The 15,333-nt window shown below is 46.8% G+C and overlaps 1 pseudogene; it reads right to left on the bottom strand.

Annotated features, from left to right (window-relative positions):
• Positions 1-923: 923 nt before the first annotated feature.
• On the bottom strand, positions 924-7,291 carry LOC127310895 (disease resistance protein RGA5-like; annotated as a pseudogene).
• Positions 7,292-15,333: the final 8,042 nt, after the last annotated feature.

Genomic DNA, 15,333 nt, shown 5'->3' with positions numbered 1-15,333 from the left:
TGAACTCCTATGCTACGGACCCTGATGCTCAGCGCCGACTAGCAGAGCTAGCTCTACAAAGCCCAGATGAGCATGGATACGAGCTCACACAAGGCATTATCAGGTTCCACGGACGCATCTGGCTCGGGGCAAATTCTGCTGTCCAAACTAAGCTCATTGCGGCGCTGCACTCTAGCGCAGTCGGAGGACATTCAGGTGTGCAAGCCACCTATCAGCGTATCAAGAGGTTTTTTGCATGGCACGGGCTTAAAGCGGCAGTGAGTAACTTTGTTCAACAATGCAGTGTTTGTCAACATGCAAAACACTCAACGGCACATCCTCAAGGGCTACTCCAGCCGCTGCCAATACCAGATGGCGCATGGCGTGACATCACAATGGACTTCGTGGAGGGCCTGCCAATGTCTGATGGGGCCAATGTGATCTTGGTGGTCGTCGACAGGTTCACTAAGTATGCGCATTTCCTCCATCTTCGTCATCCATATACTGCACCTCAAGTGGCTAGAGTGTTCGTTGATGGCATCGTCAAACTGCACGGGATGCCTCGCTCAATTACCTCTGATCGAGACTGCATCTTCACCAGTTACCTCTGATCGTAGTGACAATGACCATCTTTTTTGAAGAAAAGTAAAGATGGATATCACTACTTATTATAACCTCGTGTTTAGTATCTGACCAGGTGGAATGTACAACTAATCATATGCCTATTTCATGACCATGGGAGAAAATCCCAACAAGCAAAACTAATTCTCACTGAAATAGTAGTGGAAATCTGGTTTCTGCAACAAATTGAGCATCTAATGTTTTGAAAAGTGTGTACATGATGCTGCAGAGAATGGTTGTATAAAACAAACAAATTAATAAAGAGATAGAGACTAGAGAGACCGGGAGACTGGATGGAGGCGGAGATGTGCACATACCAGCTGCTATATGCTGAGCGGAAGGAAATATTGGCTGTCCAAGAATGAAAAATTGTACCGCAAGAGATCGATTTCAACACGAGGATTGCTGGGATGCATCTTGATAGCTGTCCTAAAGGCAGACTCGATGCTTGCCTTGTCAAAATCCTGAAAATCCGCGCAGCCGATTCCTGCAGACAATTCTTCAATTGCTAACAGATGCTCGATGCCGGCAGGTGCCTCATTCTGCTCCACTCCGCTAGCATTGAACTTTAGTTTGAGCTTATGGAGCTTCGGCATTGCACCTTCCTGGAAGGTCAGGTATGACGTGCTGCACAATAGGAGCTTAAAAAATTTCAAAGCAGGGAATCCTCCTCTCCCATAAATCACAATCATTTCCTTTGTGGCTTGTTGGATTTGTATATCGAGGACAGTGAGAGCAGGCAAATCTGCAAGGATACTGACACCATCATTTAGCAGCTCAGCAACTTGGCATTGGAACTCGACGAGGTTATGGAGCTCCCCCATCCAATTAGGGACCTTGGAAAACCAGCACCTTGGTGACACAATGAGCCTCACAATGCCGTAGGGAGCCGGGGGAGAAGACAATAGCATCAAGCCATCTAATAGGCCCCACATATTGATATGCAGGTCCTCAAGGTTATAGAGGTTTATCAAAGAAGAGTTTAGAGCATCCATGCGTCTATCCCTGTCTTTATCCGGGAAAAGGCCACATTCTGAGTATAGACAATTTATATAGATCATCTCCAACTCATCTGAAGGACGGCTACGTTCAACAATTAGACATCTCAGATTTGTCAGCCCTCCAAGGCCAATGATATTGTCTAGCGTGTTCACCCTTATATCGAATCCAGAAAGATGTCGTAGGAATTTCATGTTACCAATCCCGTCAAGTAGACTTGGTCCAATATTCAGATGCATCAAGCTTGGTAGATAAACTACATCTGATGAAATATTGTCACAGTTGGGAACATCAAGTGTTTCCAAGTGTTGGAGCACTCCAATATGTGTTGGTAGTTGGTACCAAGAAGAGCAAGCAATGCATAAATACCTCAACTGATGAAGTTTACACAATCCAGCGAGGTTAATTGTACAATGGCTGAGGTTCATAAAAAGAACTCGGAGGAACATGAACTCCGATAGAGGTGGTATATTTTGAGATCTCCCAAAGAACATGACTGACCGAAGCTGTGACAAACTAATGTTCCTGGGTACTTTTGACAGACCAGTACTTGAACCATCAAAGCGGACAGAAAGCCGACGGGCCTTGTAATTTAGTCTCGTAATGGCCTGTGGGTCGTCCACTATAGTGAAAAAATTCTCTTCTGCAGACTTCATCAAGATAAGATCGAGTATCATATCATGTACTGTGCATGTTATCACTGATCCTTTGTTGTCAAAATCTACTGGTTGTATAAGGCTCCTAGTAACTAGTTCATTGAAATAACCTCTTGCAACCTTCTCCACATCTTGTCCATCTTCTTTACTAATGAAACCTTCAGCCATCCATTGGCGTTCCAGATTAGATCTGTCGATCTTGTAGTCCTCCGGATACATACCTAGATATAAAAAGCATGTCCTGAGATGAGGAGGAAGATCTGTGTAGCTGAGGTTTAAGATTTGCATCATTCTTTCCGTTGCGAAGTTTGTTGCTAAGCCCAAAGAGTCCCTTACATGTTCCCACCTTTCCTTTTTGTCCGCATATTCACCCGATAGCATGCTAGATATACTAATAATTGCAAGAGGCAAACCACCACATCCTTTCAGAATTTCAACTGATATATCTCTAAGCTGGTGAGGGCAAGCTTCTTCCGAGCCAAATATCCTATCAAGAAACAATCTTCTTGAGTCTTCATTGCTAAGAGGCTTCATTTCTATAATGTGATCACCTCCATGCAAGCAACATGCCTTAGCCACATCCTGAATTCTGGTAGTTACTATTACTCTGCTACCAACATTATTTTCTGGAAAAACACATTTAATAATACCCCATGCTTGTACATCCCATATATCATCTATTACAATCAAGCACCTGCCAAATATTTTTATCAGTGTTAAGTCCAATATAATAAATATAGTCTCACAAAGTGGAGGTTCTAGGAAAGTACTTTAGTTGGAAAAGTACTTAGTAGAAATAAATAGTGATGGAAAAATGCAATAGCCACATTACACACATGGCCAATTTGTATAGGAGCATTTTAATCAAGTACTCCAAAACAATGTGCCGCTGATAATTTGTCCACACTCGTTCATTTTTCCATATTCGGTGTTCAGTGAACCATAATTTCAAGTCTTGAGAGGGGTTGATTATGTCGGAGGGCAGGCTAGCACCGCTTATCTGGCTAGGTAAGTCCGACGCTAGCGTCTTCGACAATGAGAAGGTCTCCTCACACTGCAGTCCCTCTCCATTTTACTATATACATGATGGACGGGCCATCACTGGCCACGATGGATTGTGTCTTCTCAGCGAGATCTGACAGGCTGGTAGGGTTGAATAACGAGCTAGACCGAAAAGCCCCGGCTCCTTGTTAACTAAGTATCGTAAAAAATTAATGCTCAGCGAGAAAAAACATGATATGTTTGTATAAGAATTGCAAACTGCACAGGTGAGTAGCTCTCCACGATATGAAATATGAACTTCTAACCGTCTACCATACCGCAACCCACCCACGCAGCGAAAACATAGCACACGGTCCGAAGAAAGGGAACCATATGCTATATAACTCAAATGTTTTCTCCGAACAGAATCACATGCGTATCATCCATGTTTGCATGCTCGTGCTTTCATTCAAACCGCGTGTGATATTTTCACGCTTTCTTCTCCTTTCCTGCTTTCTTACCCGCAGTTTAGCTGCCTTCACGCCACCCCGGCTCATCTATATATCGAGTGAGAGCAGCCGTTAGCTTATACATGCAAAATGGCTGAAAATACTACATGAACAATGCCTCGCCACCGTAGTTATGTGTCGAGTTACCAAGCACTGCTCGCGCTCAAAGCGAGGATGCATGGAGGCGGCACTAAGGGCTCCGCTTTACACAATGTGGCCTGGCCAGTCACTGGCTGTTGGTGTTCCGGCCCTCCTGATACCCGGTGAAGGCGTGTCCCCCGGTCTTTGAGCCTACATGAACAATGTCTCGCCGCCGTAGATATGTGTCAAGTTACCAAGCAATGTTCGTGCTCAGAGTGAGGATGGAGGCGGCGCTAAGGGCTTCACTTTCCGCAGAGCCGCCTAGCCATTCATGGGCCACTGGTGTTCTGGGCCCTCCTGATATGCCCGGTGAAGGTGCGCCCCCGGTCTCTGACCCTAGTGTCAACTTGTCGATGGAGGACTCTGACTTGTTGGAGGTTTTCATCGTTGAACCCAAGCCGAAGAGAAAAAAGCGTACATCCTCCAAGAGTGTAGCCGGCGTTGATGTGGCTTCGGGCTCCCGCAAAGGCCATGCCGACGAAGATTTTTAGTTCAATTAGTTATTGTATTAGAATTTCTATATGCAATATGGGCGGAAACTGTCGATCAAGAGCCCTCCAAATATTAAGTGTATCGTATTTTAGTGTGTTTCCGTAACTGAAATGTTTGATTAGAGCGAGCTACTCAATTTATTGTTGCAAAAATATTATGTTGTAAGTGCATGGACTAGTATCATAATTCAAAGGATGATCTACTCAATTTATCATTGTAAGTTACACACGATTAGAACGCAAAAGCGTATGTGACAGTCTGTATGGATTTATCTAGACATTTATTTTTATTCCTATAATGATTTAAATTGGTGCAAAGCTCCGGGACATTCACTCCTGTTAGATTGTTTTGGTATGCTTATATTAGTCCATAAGAGGTTTTCAGATCAGTTTATGACCAGTCAAGTTTTTATCAAAAAAATTATTTCATGGTGGTTCTTAAAGTATGGACCATATTGTCATCATAGCTAGTGTCCATATGATTGACATATACAGTGTAGAAACAAAAGAACATGCATATAGAAGAATCCACATAGTTAAGTAGGAAATAATTGTGAAAATTAAACATGCTTCCCGCCATTGGAAGAAAAACCTCCCGGGCCGCTCGCGCGAGGGCGGCTCCGGAGGCGACTCTCCTCCTCGTCAGCGGCAGATCGAGATCCCGCCCGCTGGCCGCTGCCGCCGCCTGCTCTCGGGCCGTTCGTGCACGAGGGCCGCTGCCCGGCTGTGGCGGCCACGCCTGGCTGTTGAAGACGGCGGGCGGGGATGGCGCGGCCCGTCTATTCCCCTTCGCGTGGGGGTCCTTCTGGGTGGCGCAGGTGGAGTCATGGCGGCGGGGCGGTGGCGCTCGCCGGCGCGCAGCAGCAAGGCGCGGAGGAGGCAGAGGCGGCATTCGCGATGGTGGCCCGGCGGCGCGATCCATGGAGACGTCTGCCCCGATCCATCCGTGCGTGGGCCGATCTGGGGCCATCCCTAGGGCTCGATCTGGGCCGGTAGGGTTTGGACCGCTCCTTCCGTTCGCCGGAAGCCGGCCGGCGGCGAGGGGGCTGCTGGTCCGGCCGCATAAAGGTGGCTGTCCTAGGGTTCCAATTCGCGCGAAGATGATGATCCGCCGATTGCGTGTCTTCAACGATCTGGCTGGACTGTCGTGTTCTAGAAGGCTCTGCCGACGAACTCCAAATGGACGACATGCCTGGAGATTGCTGGATCGGGTGGAATTCGGTTGTGCGCACCCGTGTTTTTTTCTGGCCGTTTGGTTTCAGAGGGAGCGCTTCAAAGCTCTGCTGGCCGTTAATATCATAGAGCACGTTTTCATTCCATGTTGCTGCCGGAGAATGACATGAAAGTCGAGATCTGGGGGCTAGCTATGGTGGTTCAAGTCTGGGCGGTGATGAGGACTTGGCTTGGTGATTCGTAACTTGAAGAAGTGGTATGCAAGTGGGGGCGACTACACAAGAGAAGTTCAAAGTCTTACCTCTCAGGGTGAAAGTCCAAGGTCTGGCCTTAATTGGTTGTGCCTGGCAATGTCCTTGTTAAAGGTATTGTTTTGAGAGTGCGGATTTTCTTCAGGGTGAAAATCTAAGATCTATGATCGGACGACGACGGCGCTTGTGCACAGTTCCATTTTTGGAGGCGTCGCTTTTGGAGAAGCTGAACTTGTGGTGCTGTCTTGGTGGTGTTAATGCCGTTGTTTCAAGGAATAGATTGCTGTAGCGGGACTTTTCTTTTTGTAATTCTTCTTTCTTTTTTTGGGCTGTGTGCATCCGTAGTGCCGCTAGGGCAATGCGTTGTTGCGGAGGCTGGATGTAATTGGTATCTCCACGATATTAATATATACTCTTTATCGAAAAAATTAAACATGCTTCTCACTACTAATACCAGTAGAGATCTGTGCATAAGTTCTAGCAGTAAATTACCAACATTGATCTTAGATGGGTACATGTAGAAAGTTAGAATAAAACAACATTATAGCAGTGCACATTAATCATTTGGATCAGAATAGAGTGTTATATTACAATAGAAGAACCTACATAATTATTAGAAGAGTAATGAGAGCGCTCAGTAAATGCATTATTTCTTTTGTGACATATCAAAGAAATGCAAACAATAAAAAAAAGTCTAATAGGTACCTGTTATTTTCCAGATGTTCCCTGTGTTGGCCGAGAAGAACATTTAACTCACATTCATGATAAGATGTACTCCCAAGTTGAGACAATAAGCTATGGATAATTTCTGGAACATTCGGCTTTTGAGACACGGACACAAAAGCACACAGGTCAAAATTGCCCTTGAGCTTACCATAGACCACATTGGCGAGTGTTGTTTTTCCTAGACCTCCAAATCCTACAATAGATACCATCTTCATCTGTTCCTCATTGTCAGCTAGCAAGTTGACAAGCTCATTCATCGGCTCTTCCATGCCAACAAGATTAATTGTATTTTCGTAGAGTGTGACAACTTGTTGATCGATAACCGCATTGCTTAATTGGGGGATATCAAGCTTGTACCTTTGGTGTTTTGCACTTGTCTCAAGCACAAGTGCCTTGATCTCCTTGATCTGGCTGATAATCTTGTGACTAGCCCGCAAAGTTTTGAGGCGTTCAATAGTACTGCCCACTAATCCAGTAGTTTAATTGCTGTCCCCATTGTTCTGCATAAAGTTATCAATAATGTCTTCAATGTCATAAGACATCTCCCTCACTATGTCTCTCCATATCTTGGTTTGTGGATCTAGCTCGCCTAGATAAGAAAGCCCCTCAAGAGCATCCTTCATGCCAGTAAGCTCATCGCTGAAGAGTTTGACTTCTTTTCGCAAGTTCGTCAACTTAGCGAACTCTTTCCCCGTGAGGGTGGCTAGTTTACCTAGAAGCGAGTTCATCACGCCAGTAGAAGCACTCACCATTATCTCGGCCATGTATTTATGGCCAAAGCTTTATCTTGAATCCTAGTTATACGTTGTCCTGTACTCCTGTAGTATATGTAGGTTAATTGGACTGAATGAAAACAAACAATAGCTTGTACTGCTGATGTGTTCATCAGTTCAAAAATACTACAACCTCTGTCCAAGGACGACACAAGTTTAATTATCTAAATTTAGATGTATATAGACACTCTTTAGTGTATAGATATATCTGAATTTAGAGAAATTTCCGACATCCTTTTATCGACGGAGGGAGTACTACTATAGCTTGTACTGCTGATGTGTTCATCAGTTCAAAACGTATTGACAACCTGAGATTTCACAGCAAATCAAAGATAGCCCGAGGCCTAGCCCGGATGGCTACCAGGGTGATGATACCTGTGATGCCCCCCCGCTCCAGTTCGAGTCCCGGTACTCACTCGCGGGCGTGTACGCACCGTTGCACTTCTGTGCCCTGAAAACTTAATACAATGCCGCCATGGGCTAGTCCTGGCTGGTCACTTTTTTTTTTTTTTTTTTTCGGGGAAGAAAAGCTGAGCTTGGAGAGATTAAATTACCTGAAACTTTGACCGTGTGGTGTGCTTGCTTCGAATAGATCAAAAATACTTCGCCAGCGGTGGGCAGAGAAGATGCCCGCCAGAGCGGGTGGTGGATGCAGCCAGCGGTGGGCAGCCTATGGCTGGTGGCGATGGTGTAGCGTGTGATGTGATCGAATTGCTGAGACTGGTGGAGCTGTTCGTATGCTGGAGCTGATGGATGAGGAGGAGAGAAAAATCCGGATGAAGATGACCAAAGAGGGAAGCTGACAAATACAACAATATTACTATAGAATCGATCTTCCTTCCGGGAGTGGTTCAGAAGGAATAATTCGATCAATGCGGTTGCAGATGCATGTTGGAGTTTTTTATTATCCAAGTCAACTATCATCTAGTAGCCAATTAATGTAGAGGCTGGGGCTTAGTTCCCCATTTCAAAAAAGCAAAAAAAAAAGTACTAATCATGCAAGTTTAGTTACTCCAGTATCCGCCGAGGCACATTGTATTTTACTTATTAGGCGTTATCATCACTCAACCTAAAATTAGAATTAACGAGAAATGACTTTGCTGCATTCAGAATTCTATGCCATCTTTTGACCCCCTAAGTTCAAGCTTTGACAGCAGCATATGCACAATCTTGTGTAATCTTCTAGTTATTCCCACCTGATTCCCCTGCCTCAGAAACTGTACCAAGACCTATTCAGAACATTTCAGGATACATTTTGCTTTGGTGTTTCATTGGTTAGATAGTACTAGTATATTGACACATATTTTCTGAAAACCAGGTCCTGCACAGCGACTACTGTTGCAGGAAACTGGAAGCTGACATTTGCATCAAATGAGGTTGCATATATTTGTATGATGCTCAAATATAATTAAAGCGTCGCTAGTTCTCTAAAGAATATGTAGTTGCATATGTTGGTAATAGCTCTGTAGTATATATGCGTGTTGATCATCAGTTTCATTTATTGTAAAGCAACTCTCATCTGAGAACAGAGTGCATATATACTCATTCTCTAAAGAATATCCAGTTGCATATGTTGGTAATAGCCTGTAGTATATATGCGTGTTGTTCAAACCATTTCTCGGTTGCAAATTTCTTGCATATTTAAGCTGTGATTAGATGCGGCTGCAATGCATCCACGAGCATACCCATTCTTCACCAACTGATATGAAGTGTTAGTTGAAATAATTTTATCAGTGGGCGATTCTGAATTTTCGTTCTAGGCCGCCACCTCCCGGCTGTGCCGCGCCTGGAAGTACTGCCTAGCGTGGTTGTCGGGGAAGTGCTCGGGGAGGGCTCGCTCCATGTTGGACATGCCGCGAGGATGACCTCGATCTCCGTGCCTGCTGGCGTCGGCGGGATGGGGACTCCGCCAACCCTCAGGCGCCATCAGGGCATCGCGCGGAAGTCCGACGGCGAAGGGTAACCGGCTTCGTAGAGGAGGCGGCCTTCCAACGACTAGGGGGACCTCCGGCCGAACCCATTCGCCACCGCGCCATAGCCAGGGAACCTCTCAGCCATCGCTCGACGAAGGAGAAGAGAGGGGAATTGGAGAGGAAGTGAAGTTTTGGGTTTCTTTCACGAGATCCAGGCCTACAAATGGAGGAGAGTGGGTAGGAGGGGTGTAGCCACGTGGAGAAAAGACTCGGGAAGCCGCGCGAGCGGTGGCGCGCCATTACTCTGCTGCGTATTCCCCGTAAGCTGAACCAGTGGCAACCTTCCCGCGACAAAAAACGAGGAGATAAAACCACGCCAAACGGTTCGCTTTCCGCATACTCCCACACTTTTCCGCGCATTTTATTTTCGCCAGAGCCCCTGATTGCCCCCAGCGTGTTGGGTTCGGTCTGAGACCGTCGGCCGAAAAACTAAGCCTATCCATCGAATTTTGGGCTCATGGGGGTTGAGTGTAAGAAATTTGTTCCGTATGCGATAAAAATAGGCAAATCCTATACACCGTCCAGGTCGGTGTGTATGACATGCCGCACACCCCTGATTGGGTATAGGGCCCGGCACATTTGGGCCTTTTTCCTTCTTTTTCCCGTTTTCTGTTTATTCTTTCTCTTTTCTTTTTGTTTCTTTTTCCTATATTTTGTTTCCTTTTCCTTTTTTTCTTAAAAGTCATAAAATGTTCAAATTTAAAAAATGTTCAATTTTGAAAACTGTTCGAATTTTAAAAATGTTCAAAACTAAAAAATGTTCAAATTTAAAATTTGTTCGTATTTGAAAAATGTTCATATTGTACAAATTTAAAATATGTTTATGTTCGAAAAATGTTCAAATTTTACAGAAAATTCAAAATTTTAAAAAAGTTCAATCTCAAAAAATGTTCAAATTTAAAAATGTTTAAATTATGTTGTTTTTTAATAATTTATTTTTTGAAAAAAATATTTTTAAAAAAAACTCATAAAAATTAAAACTATCAGATTTTAAAATAAACATATTTAAAAATATTTCTGCTTTTTAAATAATGAAAATATGTAAACAGAAAAGAAAAAGAGAATAAGAAAAACAAAAATGAACTTACCTGATGGGTCGCGGACAACTACAGAACCGCCGGATTGAGGGGTGTGCGGCACCCCATCCGCACCGACCCGGTTGGTGTATAGCACCTCCCATAAAAATCAGGGCCGGTCCTAAGATTTCAGAGCGCCGGGCGAAACTAAAATTTTGGGCCCCTCTTACTACTTTTTTTCTCGCATGTATAAGATGATGAAAACTAAATACTTTTAAGTATACATAACTTTAATATTCATATAAAACAATGTTTACATGATACCTTAAAATTTTCTCCGCCAATTCCTGGAAGCAAAGTCCGTGACGATGGAATCAATATCAAACTCGTCCATTAACTTCTTGTCGATGTATAGAGTTGCCAAACCAGTTAACCCCGCTCCTACAAATAAGAACAACAACTGCTAATCAAAATTCAGAACCCGAATTATAGGCGAGCATATAGTAGAATTTCAAGGGAACTGCAGCGGGCGTTCTTACCTTCTATCTTAATCTGATACGCAGATTGGATGATTGCCTGATTGACGACGGCCGGACTGGGACTGCCAACTGAGATGGCCACTGGCCTGCGGACTAGCAAGCAGCACCGTAGTCCGCAGGAGGGCAGCAGTCAGCAGATCGTCTCGCGGTGGGTCCGTCGTGATCGGCGAGAGCAAGGGCAGGAATCAGGCGGCCTGGGCGATAGCCACGAACCGCGAGAGGGCAGGCCGGGAATCGAGGCGCCGGGCTCAGGCAAATTGGCGATGTTTCACATATCGATAGATGGAACGGATTTCAGGCGCTGACTCAAGTCGTGGCCGGCCAGCCGGATTGGAAACCAATAGAGGTCCAACTGTAGACCAAGTCCATCTAAAATTGTAAAACTATCATCTTTTTTCTGCAATGTATAGTAAGCCTATATAGAAAATACGGGCCCCCAATTTTTCTGGACCTGGGGCGGCCGCCCCGCCAGACCCTCCCAGGGCCGGCCCTGATAAAAATATGCCTCTAGGAGCTCGTGCGGGTGGAGATGCTTTTAGCGTTGAGCGCTGGCAATGGCAGCAAAGCCCCAACCCACGCTGGCGTGGGCGTGGTCTAGGGGCGCTGACGGCCGATACAGGTAACTGAACTTGACATCGTTCAAGGGAAACTAGAGATTAGGAAAGAAAAAATGAAAAACTTAGAGCATCTCGGCCGCATCCCTCAAAGCGTCCCCCAAACGGCGCCGGATCGAGCGTTTAGAGGACGCGTTTCCTTCGTGCCGCGTTTGGGGGACGTCGCTTCCCAGCCGCGTCCCCCAAACGCCGCCCTAAATAGAAATTCAAATAGTTCACATACAAAAGAGATCGTTCCCGCCGAAATCGTCAACGATCGAAGTAGCCGCGATCAAAGTACTAGACGCGCGATCATATTACAGGCCGGTGGTGCAAGCTAACATAAATTAGAAGAAGGGGTTCAGCGATGCCGACAACGCATCCTGAGTCGACGTAGGCCCGTCGATCACGACGACCCCCTCGTGCTCTGCCTAGTGTGCCTGCTCCGTCGCTGACGCCGAGGAAAACGCCAATGCAGATGCCGATGCCGCTGACGTAGGTGTACTAGCAGATGTTGTCGCAGACGTCTGCTGGCGCCGGCTCTTGCTCCGGGGGCGGGGTTACTGCCGCTGCCTCGGCCGCAGCCATTTTGGCTTCGATGTCATCGAGGATCATGCCTTTGTAGAAGTTGTGCGCCGCCCGCGTCGGGGGAGACATTCCAGCTATCGACGCGGTTAGCAGGGACATGTTCTCCTTGCGTTTCTTGAGCTCCATCTTCTCATTTTGCCTCTTGAATAGCGACGGCGGGAGGGAGAAATGGATCGACGGGATAGGCGGTGAAATCTGTTGGGAGGGCAGAAATATGCGGCGGGAAATGCGCGATGTGGCGGGAGAGGCGCGATGTGACGGAGAGGGTGTCGAATTTTTATGTGCCGCTGACGCGTCGGTCCCACGTCTTCTCGCCTCGTATTTCGTTGTGTCCGACGTGCCCGGAGCGTCTCCTATGGAGCGGAGACGTGCTCGGGGCGCCGGACACCGTATTAGGCCGCGTCGGACGGAAGGAGGCTTTGGGGCTCGCGGCTGAAAATGAAATTTTATCCGACGTGCCTCAAATTCTTTTGAGGGATGTTTTGTAGGACGCGGCTGGAGATGCTCTTAGCCTTCCTAGTAGGCGCTGAGCATGTATCCCGTGCTGGTGTGTGCACTTGGTGGATTAATTTGAATGCTGAGGGCCGAGGGCATCCAGGTATCCGATGATCATTGACGGGAAGCATCGTGTGCCCTACTCCTACTCCCACCTCTTCACCTGCAAACTGCACTGCAGCTAAGTGCGCGTACACTCTTCTCGAAACTAGGTCAACCCCTTCCTCAATCGTCCAATCCGATTTGGTCCGCTTCGATTTGAGCCGATCTGATCCGCGATATCAGTTTGCTTTGACCGAATGAATGAAGATACTATAGGATTTTGCATTGGGGCGTAGTGCTTATACTAAATATATAAGCCGTACCTCCCCTCAAAAAAATAAAAAATAAAAAAAAGTCGTACGTATCCCCGCGATGGAGGCGTGAAGCAAGTGGCAAGCACAAGGCGGTGCGCCATCCGCGACGGAGATGTTTTGTTTTTAAAAACGGAAGCCAGCCACTCTGTATGCCGATAGGGGCATCCGCACTGCTATATGGGAGCGCCGACAGTGCATTCTTTATTTGGGGACGCTGTTCCCACACCGGCGCCCCCCAAATAGCGGCCCCTTAATTTTTTTCTTCTTTTTACAATAATTTGAAACAGCGTATCAATCACATTTTATTCATACATTCACACAAATATAATTAAATTATTCATACAATCAATCAAATAAATAGTACTTAAATTATTCATACAAACAATCAAACAAATAGTACTTAGATTATTCATACAACCCAACAAACAAATAGTACTTAAATTATTAATACAACCAAATAAATAGAAATAAAATCATGCATTGTTGGCGGCTCCTCTCCTCGCCCACAAATGCGCAGCTAGATCCACCTACAGTAGTGCATAGACATCTGCATCTCGAATTTCATTGTGTATATGAAGAAAAGCGGTAAATTCTTGGGGTACATGCTCTACCTCAGCGAGTGGCCCTTGATAATCAAATGGTTGATCATCCTGCACAGGTGCGTCGCGCTCACTCTGAATGATCATGTTGTGGATGATCACACAGGTGTTCATCACCTCCCACATCTGAGCCTCAGACCAAGTGAGAGCAGGGTACCTGACAATGGCGAAACGCTGCTGAAGCACCCCAAAAGCACGCTCAACATCCTTGCATGCTGCTTCCTGGCATGTTGCAAAATAGGCTTCCATCTCGTTTGATGGAGAGGGAATTGTCTTCACAAATGTAGCATACGTCGGGTAGATACCATCAGCTAGATAGTACCCCTTGTTGTATGCGTGGCCGTTTACCTCAAAGTTCAGGGCAGGAACTTGTCCCTCGGCTAGCCTGACAAACACCGGAGAGCGCTGCAGCACGTTGATATCATTGTTTGTACCTGCCATGCCAAAAAAATGCATGCCAAATCCAAAGCTCATGGTCTGCCACCGCCTCAAGAATGACACTGCACTCACCAGTATGCCCCTTGTAGATCCCCTGCGATGCGAAGCAAAAGGGCAATTCTTCCAGCCCCAGTGCATATAGTCAATTCTTCCGAGCATCCCAGGAAACCCTCTTGCTGCATTCTTTTGCAGGATCCGAGCTGTATCATCTTCTCTTGGTGCTCTCAAATAGTCTTTAGCAAACACCGCTATGACGGCTCAGCAAAACCTGTAGAGAGTCTCTGTACATGTCGACTGTGCCATCCGTAGGTAGTCATTGGTTGTATATGGAGGAGCTCCGTATGCAAGACAGCGCATTGCAGCAGTGCACTTCTGAATTGAGGTGAAGCCCCACAAACCTGTGCAATCTTGCTTGGCCATGAAGTACTTGTCGTACTCCCTAACGCCGTGGACAATCTTCAAGAACAGCTCCTTGTTCATCCTAAACCGGCACCAAAATTCCTTCGGCGAATGAGTCGCGTCGTCGTTGAAGTAGTCGGCGTCAAGCAGCATTGCGCCGGCTTGACGATGCCGGTTGATGTTGCTCCTCTTGCCTGGCTTTGAGCCGCCGCGTCGAGGCACAACGAAGAAAGGCTGGCGAACGCGCAACATGTTCGTCAGAATCAGCTGCTGTTGTTGCCGCCGAACAGCCTGAGCATTCTGCTCCTCCGTGAACAGCTGCACCATCGCGGCAATCAGACGAACACCTTGCGGGCGGGGCGGTTGTGCCGCGGTGGCGGCGAGCTCTGTTCCAGGCAAAACAGCGGCCGCCGGTCGAGGGGGTGGCGGCCGTGTCGATGGACGACGGTTCCTAGACAGGCGGCGATGTCTATTGCAAGCAGGGGGGCGCGCCGGTGGATATGCTCTAAATGGCGTCTCCACCGTCTTCCATATTCCCACCCACCACCTCTCTCTACAATCTCTCCCTCCATCCATCATGGCTAGCTCCAGCCGCAAAGTCGCTGCCCTTGTGGTCTTGATCGCCACCGTGCTAGCCCCTAGCAGCACTATGGGGCAGGATAATCAATGCAGGCTGCCGTGCGAAGAACAGTGCCGGACTGGATCGATATACCCAACGTTCGTTTGCACCACGGAGGTCCCCTTCGACTGCTATGACCAGTGCGTCCGCGACTACGTCCCGACCTGCGTGGCCAGAAGGTTAACCTGCAAAAATCGGCTATCTACTTTGGGAAAGGTTGCAACGAGACAGCTCGAACAACCTTGAAGCAGGTGATCGGCATTGAGTGTGAGGCTCTGTGTGAGAGATACCTAGGGCTGCCAACGGTGGTGGGCCGGGATAGAAATGGTGCATTCAAATATCTGATGGAGAGCTCACGAGGGAAAGTGAAAGGGTGGAAGGGGCAGGGTTTATCCAAGAAAGGGAAGGAGATCCTGAT

This window comes from Lolium perenne, chromosome 6 (assembly GCF_019359855.2).
Source record: "Lolium perenne isolate Kyuss_39 chromosome 6, Kyuss_2.0, whole genome shotgun sequence".
In the NCBI taxonomy this organism is placed as follows: domain Eukaryota; kingdom Viridiplantae; phylum Streptophyta; class Magnoliopsida; order Poales; family Poaceae; genus Lolium; species Lolium perenne.
The sequence above is the reverse complement of the archived record's forward strand: the minus strand, read 5'-3'. Positions and strand labels throughout refer to the sequence as shown.